Genomic DNA, 9,021 nt, shown 5'->3' on the forward strand with positions numbered 1-9,021 from the left:
GTTAAAGTTGTGTGAGATCAAGCACTCTTGGCACAGAGCCAACTTGTTGATTAGGGCATAGGTCTCACTGACTTAAGATTTGGTATTTAGAAACTACAATCATGAAGAATAAATGTAGAGGACATTGCTCTAGATAACAGGAGAGTAAAGAGTTATGACATCCAACTGCAATGTGGGATTTTAGACCAGATCTTAGGTTTATTAGAATATGCATGAAAGACATTTTGTGAGGAAAGGAAAACATTTGGATCAATACTAAATTTCTTAGGAATGATAATGACCCCATAACTGTGTAGGAGAATGTGGTTGGTGAAGTATTCACTCATGAAGAATCAAGATGTCTGTCTGTGTAAATAGTTTTATAAAAGTGTGTGTGTGTGTGTGTGTGTGTGTGTGTGTGTGTGTGTGTGTGTAGGGAAGGGAGCCACAGAGAGACAGAAAGTAAATGCAGATTAGTGTTAACCTTAACTGAATCCAGGTGAATGGCTAGGGTGGTTCAGTGTGTTAATATTTCATTGTTTTATAGGCTTTAAAATGAAAGAGTTGAGATAAAATCAACATTAAGTCTAAGTCTTCCCCCGAGGAAGGAAATGAAGTGGGGCCCCATAGCTGCAATTCCACCCACCCCACTGGCCCAGAGGCTGCAATCATCTGGAGGTGGTCTGAATGGCTCCCTGCCTCCATGGCAGTTGAGTGGAAGACACAAGTTGGTGAGCTCCGAGAAACTAAGATTCATGAAGCCTCCTACATCCAGTTGCTAATGACCACACGAGTCTCCCCCACCCCCTCTCAGATTGTCCCTGTTGTCCCAGCACCTGGAGAAGGTAGCATTGAAATGTGCTTTCCACCCTTTGCCTGAAAAATGTCCCCAGAGAACAAGGTTTTTCTCTGCAGCTAAAGAAACTTCTGTTGCTCCAACCCTCACTCAGATGCATCTACTCCTAGACCACAGGTCCAGGGTGCTTCTAATTCGCTGTGACCTAGAGATCCATGGAAACCAGGCAGGCGTGGAGCAGATGACTCTCATCTTCCAGGGGGATGTAGTGTGCACTTCCACTTTTTCTAATAATTCACTCTGCTTCCGGCCACTGCTGTGATTTATCTCTCCATGTGACAGAGCTGTGCCTCCAAGATGAGCTGGTGGCAAGGAATGCATGACCTGTTTGTAAAATACGAGCTGCCTGCATGTCAGTCAGCTGCATGTTACTGATAAATCAATAGCTGGGAGTGGGCTCAACACAACGGCTTTCTTGACAGAAACCCAAACTTCTGTTTTTACTTCACAATTACTATCATTTAAGGGAGAGTTTCAAAACCAAGTCAGAAGATTATCACCAACATTCAAGGGTGAAAATGTCTCTCTAGGACACTGTAAAATTATCTCCACCATGACTAAGCCTTGTGTAAATTTCAAATGAATGTTCCTTATGAATTTGATGCTGGTTGAAACATTTTGTAAAGAAACATCCCTGGACCTAGTGTAACTTCTCAGTCATTGGCTGGAATCACATGAGCATAATCAGTCATTCCACTCTCTCCTCGGCTGGGGACATGCACTGTTTAGAACCTAAGCCTTGAACACAGCACTAAGAGACTGAAAACAGGACAAGACCATAGCCCTAGGTCCTTACATCTCATCTCTTCTGTAATCACTGTGTTGATCTGCCTTGACCATGCTTCACTCCTCCCTGGAATCATCATCTTCATTTCTAGATCTACTTCTGCTGTTCAAGCATCATGGTCTCTCCTCCCGAAGTTCATTGCTTTCTTGTTTTTCCATCTCAACTCTGTCAACATTCACAGCTTGTTTTAAGGAATGAAAATTGGACTTCCACACTCTGCCAGCTTTTCATACTTGTGCACGGATTCCTCTCTTTCTTCTATATTGTTCCAGGAAGCAGTGACACTGACCAGTATAACTGCCAGCATCACCATTTCCCTCCCTGTGTGTATGGAGTAAACATTCATAGTAGGTGTGGAGTGTGCTCCTACCATGTGCTTGATGCTGGAGTGCACCGGGAACATAGGAGGGCTCCTGTCACATCATGGAAGGAACCTTCTAGAAGAGAGAAACAAACAACAGAAATATAAGCCCTTTAACCATCAATTCAGGAGATTGCACACTTCATAAAGAAGGCAAAATGAATAGGGGGACAGAGATTTTCTGACGAAGGCAAGCCGTAAGGACACAGACGTAGTTATGTGAAAAGTTATGGGAGTTGGTAGGTAAAGGCCCGGATTGGGGTGATGAAGGAAGATGAGAGGAAGGGAGGAGGGCTAGCAGGGCCAGAGCAAGCATGTCCTTGTCAATGCAGAAAGACCTGCAATGTAGTGAGAAGCCAAGGGACAATGGGATGCACAGAGATGAGGTTTGTGGAGTCTCTGGCTCCTGGCCAGAGAACAGGTCAGGAGGGAGAAGAGGAGCAGGGAAGTTAACCAGGCAACTGTTCACATAGCCCAGACAAAAGACAGATATGGGCAAGGCTGTGACTCCATCTGAATTATGCTGTGCAAGCAGAGCTCAGATGGTAGGATTAGATATGAGGGAAGGGATGACAGAGTCAATACATCCTAGGTTCTAGGAACTAGACGATGGCCACTGTGAAAAGCCCCAGAGGAGATCTAGGGGAAAACATGCTGCAGGAAAACCCGTGGATGAAGGTAGAGTAGGCAAGGGAATCAGACATCCGAGCACTGCTAGAAGAAGGTTCACCCAGCTGAGGCTGACTGTTGACGGTGGGTTGACATGAGATGATGAGATGGGTTGACATGAGATGATATGTGGTGATGTTGATTATTGGGGAGGAGGACTGGCAACTATGTAGCTAGCTGGAGTAGAGAAAGGGATGAATGAATGGGATGTGAGATGAAGATAAGACACATATGAAGATAAGACACACTCCATAGTTGGGTAGACTCTGGCTCAGAAACACCTCTTTTAGAAAGCTTTGCCTAGCACCACACACACACACACACAGAGAGAGAGAGAGAGAGAGAGAGAGAGAGAGAGAGAGAGAGAGAGAGAATTGATCTGTCTGTGTAAAGCTAAACCCTTACTTTCTCAGTGGTGGGCTTGCTTGACAGATCTAGCCCAGTGTTAAGGCTCCTGACACCATCTGGACCTGGTCCTGAGTGGGTTACTCTTCTGTCACCAACACTGGATGGAACCATCTGTCAGCATTTGTCTTGTTTAGACAAAGTACTCCAAGATATACGAAGAACTCTCAAAACTCAACACTATGAAAATGTAGAACCCAATTAAGGTTAAAAAAAATTAAATTTGGAAAGACCTTGGCACTTCGCTAGAGAGAATATACGAATGGTATATGGTCACACAAAAGGCGATCAACACCAGCCACTATGAGAATTAAAATGGAATGCCATGATGTAACTATTGGAAAGGCCTTTAAGGTCAATGCTGTTGTATACAACTAATATCAAGGGTTGATGAAAACAGGGAGCAGCACTCTCTCCCATCATATTGCTGGTAGAAACCCAAAATAGTGGGTTCATTCTTAGAAACATGTTATTCCTACAACTCAGAGAATCCTTCAACAGTTGAATGGGAGGCAGGGTACATCAGATATTGGATTCTATCAGGGACAAAAAAAAAAAAAAAGAATGAACTATTGATCCACACAACAGAATGAATCTGGAAGACCTACCCCTGTGTGAATGAACTCAGTCTTAGCATGTGTGATTTCCTTAACGCAACCCACTGGAAAGGACAAAACTACACAAAAGAGATCAATGGTTTCCAAGGATTGGGGCTGGGAGCAGGGTGCACATAACACAGAGTGGGGGACAGTGATGGATTGGATCTGTATAATTTTTTTCTTGGTTTTTCAAGACAGGGTTTCTCTGTGTAACATATTTGACTGTCCTGAAACTCGTTTTGTAGACCAGGCTGACCTCAAAATTGCAGAGCTCCACCTGCTTCTAAAGAAGTGTATCACCACCACCTGGCTGGGTCTGTGTCTCAGTTGTCATATAAACCTATCAACATGTTAAGATTCATATAAAATATGCACACATCTCAGTATCAGTAGACTAAAACAACTGTTGGTTCTCATCAGAGACGATTCTGTGCAGTCAATGGCAGTAAATACAGAGACTCAACTGATCAAAGTGTGGAGCTTAAGTGTCGTGGAATATTCAGTTGTAACTACAACATCATGATAGGTTGTCCATGCTCAACTGGATGGACCCACACCCATTCACTAATTGGACTAATTAGATAATAATAATAATAATAATAATAATAATAATAATAATAACATAGTGTTGGGAAGTAGAAAGGTGTGGTTCTGGAAGAAGCTAGGAAGGGGTAGAAGGTGAAATGATCGAAACACTTTTTGTGCATAAATGGAATTCTCAAAGGATAAGTAAGAAAAATAAAATTAAAAAGATAGACAAACATTGCAACTGCCTGTGCAAATCATCACTTGGATAAATGAGTGTGTCAAGTTTTTTCTCAGCAAGATCAGTTTCCCTCATTTCTTCATTCCAATCAAAATAGATGACAAAGGAGAAACTCTGCCTCTGTGCCAGAATGCTGGTGGGGCAACGGCATGCCCTGGCCTCCTCTGATGTCAAAACCACAGTCCCAAGGTCAATGAGTCCAGGGTAGCAATGTTCACAGATGCATGAAGCATCCCTCTTCTGCCCATTCCTCACTCCTCTCTAGTTCTGAGATAGTAGACTGGAACTTGGCTTCCTTACATAAATGATGGTTCCTAGTGTGCCAGGTGTTTGTAAGGCCTGTACACATGTGGTATGACTAACATGGCTATCACCCTCCCTCCCATAGCCACAGTGTTCTTCTCTGCCTTCCATCCAACAGCAGCCCTTGTGAGGCAGAGCCAGCCTATCCCTACATTCAGGCCTCTGGCAACACATCGTGTCTAAGTCCCCTTGCCTTTGCAATCTGATCCCGCAATAAGAAAGGGTCTGGGCCCAGGTCTGGCGCATCCCATTTGGGTTTGATTAATGAGACTGTGGAGGGTCTTTGGGCCAGTGTTCTCTGAGACATTCTTTCCAGCACTGGAAATGCCAACTATCTCTGTTTTTCTTGGGGGAGGAGAGAGGAAATGGTCTGTGGCTAAAAACAGAGACTCACTTATTTTAATAAATTGTCGTGAAAAGTAAAACAAACATGACCCAGATCAGAAAGGGTAAGTCTAAGGATGGAGGCGCCAGGAAGGAAAGAGCAAGAAAGGAGCACAAAGCATCTCTCCACAGCTAAGCTAGTGGTCCAGGCAGCTACAGTGCAATGCATCTCTCCACAGCTAGGTTAGTGGTCCAGGCAGCTACAGTGCAAAGCATCTCTCTGCAGCTAGGCTAGTGGTCCAGGCAGCCACAGGGAATACATTTTTAGTGAAATCCATTCATCAACACTACAGCATGCTTGGCATTAGGCAAGGACACATCCCAGAACATGGGTAATGTTACATGTGTAGTTCATAGAAATTACAAAAACTAGGCTCAGAGGAGATGGCTCACTCTATGTTTCTGCCACATAGGCACAAAGACCCAAGTGTGGTCTTCAGCATCACACACAAAGCAGGACATGACAGAGAGAGCCTGTTAACCCAGCCCTGGAGAGGCAGAGACAGGAGGATCCCTGGGGCTTGCTAGACAGCCAGAATAGCTCATTGGACAATTTGAGGTTCAGTGAGACACCCTGTCTCAAAACACAATGTGGAGAACATTAGAGGAAGGATCCTGAGAACACTTCTGTCCTCCACATGTATGTGCAAACATGTACAAGCACAAGCTGCACACACACACACACACACACACACACACACACACACACACACACACACACTTAATAAACTAAAAAGTGAAAATAAATTGGGGCTGGAGAGATGACCAGTGGTTAAGAGTGCTTGCTGATCTTACAGAAGACTAAGCACCCACATCAGACTCAGAGTCATCTGTAACTTTAGTTCCTGGAGATCCCAAAACCACTTCAGGCAAACTCACACAAATAAAAATCATCTTAAAATATATAAAAATAAAAATTATGAAAACCAACAAGATCCCTTAGATAGCTGATCAATCAAAAGTAATTATTCACCATAAAAAGGAAATAATTATGAGGCCTATGTGTGTGGGGGTCAATTCCATTAGTTATTAAAAAGAGATTAAAACTGAAAAATGAGGTACTTCAATTGCCTATGAAATTAACAAAGCATTCAAAATAATATACTTATGCTATGAGCCCCAGGACACACACACACACACACACACACACACACACACACACACACACACACACACACACGGGAATATGTAGAACAGAAATGTAGAACTGTTATCTATGGTCACCGTACCAGGTAATAGTACCTTCAACTTCCTATTTGTCCATGACTGTAGCTTCATACCAATTGGTCAGTCTTCACCTCTCATATCCTTGCTCTCCCCTAGCCGCTAGTAACTTTTCTATTCTCATCTACTATGAGATCAGTAGTTCTTAGAATCCACAGATGAGAGAAAGTGCCTGGTGCCTGTCTTTTTGGTGCCTGGTTTATTTCATTTAACACAGTGACCTCCGGCTCCATTCATGTTGCCACAAATGACAGGTGTTCATTCTTCTTCTGAGAGTCCATTTAGTACCTGCACCACATTGGCTTCTTTTCCTTTGTACGTATGCTCAGTAACAGAGTACCTGCATCACACAACAGCTCTACTTTAAACTTTTTGAGGTTTGCTTTTCCATAATAGCTTTGCTATGTTCCTTCCAACAGTGTGCACAGCATCCCACATCCTCAACAGCTCTTGTTGTCACCAGTCTTTTTGATAGGAACCATTCTAACTAGGCGATGTGATATTTCATTCTACTTAACTACATTTAAAAGTGATTTAGCAATGCAGTGCACATTGTTTAGGAGAAGAAGGAAAAAAATAGGTCCCAGTAACATGAACCACCTGTCAAAGGCAAAAGGGATCAAAATACCAAGAAAGAAGCAAACAGATCCAGAATTACACAGCTGTAATTTCTTAGGGACTCCAGGCAAAAGCATGTCCTAGACAGCAGCAGACAAAAGGATCTCTGCTCTCCACATGAGAGGGAAGGTTTCTGTGCCAAGCTAGACAAAGATGGGCTGTGGCCCACCAGAATGCAACTGGCCTTTCTCAAAAACTGTCAGCATGTTAAGCATCAGTTAAGAAATAGTGTGTCATCAGTGGCCAGGACAACGCTTGGCTGAATGTCTTAACCATTTTGTCAATTCTGTAAGATGTGAGATGAGATGGAGGTCAAATGGCCAAATGGCCATCATGGTGCAGAGTGCTGTCGTCCTGTCAAGCCAGATTCCTACATGTATTGAGAACCATACAAGGCATCCATGCTTTTAACCCATGGTTTAGATCTTTTAGCCAGTCATCTGTACAGACAAATTTTACACACACACACAAAAAAAAAAAAAAAAACCAGACTTTGCACATGGAAAAATCACCAAAAGAAGCAACTCAACTGAAATTCTGTATACAATGTTATTTATCACAGTGTTTAGAAATAATCCAATATCCTTGGATTTTTCAAACCATTTAGTAAGTTCTTGCAAGGAACTGCAAATGCCTTGGTTAGATATTTATGGTATTGTGTTGAATTACAAAACAAGATATAGAATTGTTTAGATAGAGTAGGTTTAATTGTACAGCCATCATAATATAATTAAAAGAAACGAACAAAATAGTCACTGTCATATCTTATTCTTGGATGTATTTAATTTTTTATTGCCTTTCCTGTTTGGCACTTCTAATTTTTTTTAATAAAAGTGTACTTTTAATGGAAAAAATAAACACAGAAGACAGAAGGATAGGCTCAGTAATTCCAAATCACCCCTCTGCCATCTATCACTTGTTAGAGGCTCCTAATCTCTCTTGAGTCTGTTGGTATGACTGACCAACATAACCTCTGTGTGATGAACTCCTTACAGTTGTCACTCAGAGTAAAGAGCCACTTCCTCTCCCCTAGATGATGTCAGCAATTGTATATCAGTCAGTCACCTTGCCAATACCACTCATCAGAATTCCATAAGCCACAGCTCTATTGAGCTATCTTAAGTTAGGACTATCGGTACACAGCCAACAGGCTGCAGATAGGAATAACTGATGTGACATTCCCACAGCCAGTTACTCCTGCCTAGAGGCATTCCACAGTGAAGCCCACATGTGAATCCTTATTAACACATTGGGTCTGTGGGTGCCAAGGGAAGATTGGTGCAGACATGGGAAGCTCATCCATGATGTGGATTAGAGGCAGTATTCCCAGCCAAGTTGGGTAAAAAAGTCAAGGTCACATATACCTGCTCTCGTCTAGGGGTGGATACTCTCAGTGTCATCTCTAAGCCAGTAATGCCACTGTCACTGCAGCCACTATGCCACTCTGAGGCATTCTCCCACAACTAAGAACATGTCCACACACACTATCACCACCTACATATAAATCACAACAAAGAAGGCTCATGCCCTTCACCATCTGCCATCATCTGTCAGCCTGTTAGTTTCTGCTGATTCTGAAACAGATGATGGATACAGCAAAGGAAAATATACGAGTCATGCTGAGAAATGAAAAGCCTGCTGGCATGTGAGTTCTAGCTACAATACCACTTTAGAGACCATCCCTGATGCTCTGTGGGTCAGGGTGAGCATTTTGGTTCCAAGTGGCCACTGGTGCCTTGTGGAGGACATTTGGGTACCCTGAATCCTATGTACACTTGCTTAGCTAGGCAGCCTTAGGCCAATTCTGACTCATGGTTAGAATTCTTGGTGCTGCTACCACCTCATGGTAACACATCCTGTACTAAAAAAACTCCCTGTTCCTTCTGCGGCCAAGTTGGGATGTTCTGGAGAACACCAGACTTCACCTCAGCCTCCTTGAGGGGTATCACCCAGGGCTGTAGAGGCTTTTGGTGGGGTCTTTCCACCGGAAGTTAGCTCAATGAATGACTCCTCCCCTCACCCCCACACCCTAGAAATAGCCAATGTGTGCTCTGTGCCAAATGCCAAAAA

The sequence above is a fragment of the Cricetulus griseus genome (genome assembly GCF_003668045.3).
Source record: "Cricetulus griseus strain 17A/GY chromosome 1 unlocalized genomic scaffold, alternate assembly CriGri-PICRH-1.0 chr1_1, whole genome shotgun sequence".
NCBI classification, from domain to species: Eukaryota; Metazoa; Chordata; class Mammalia; order Rodentia; family Cricetidae; genus Cricetulus; species Cricetulus griseus.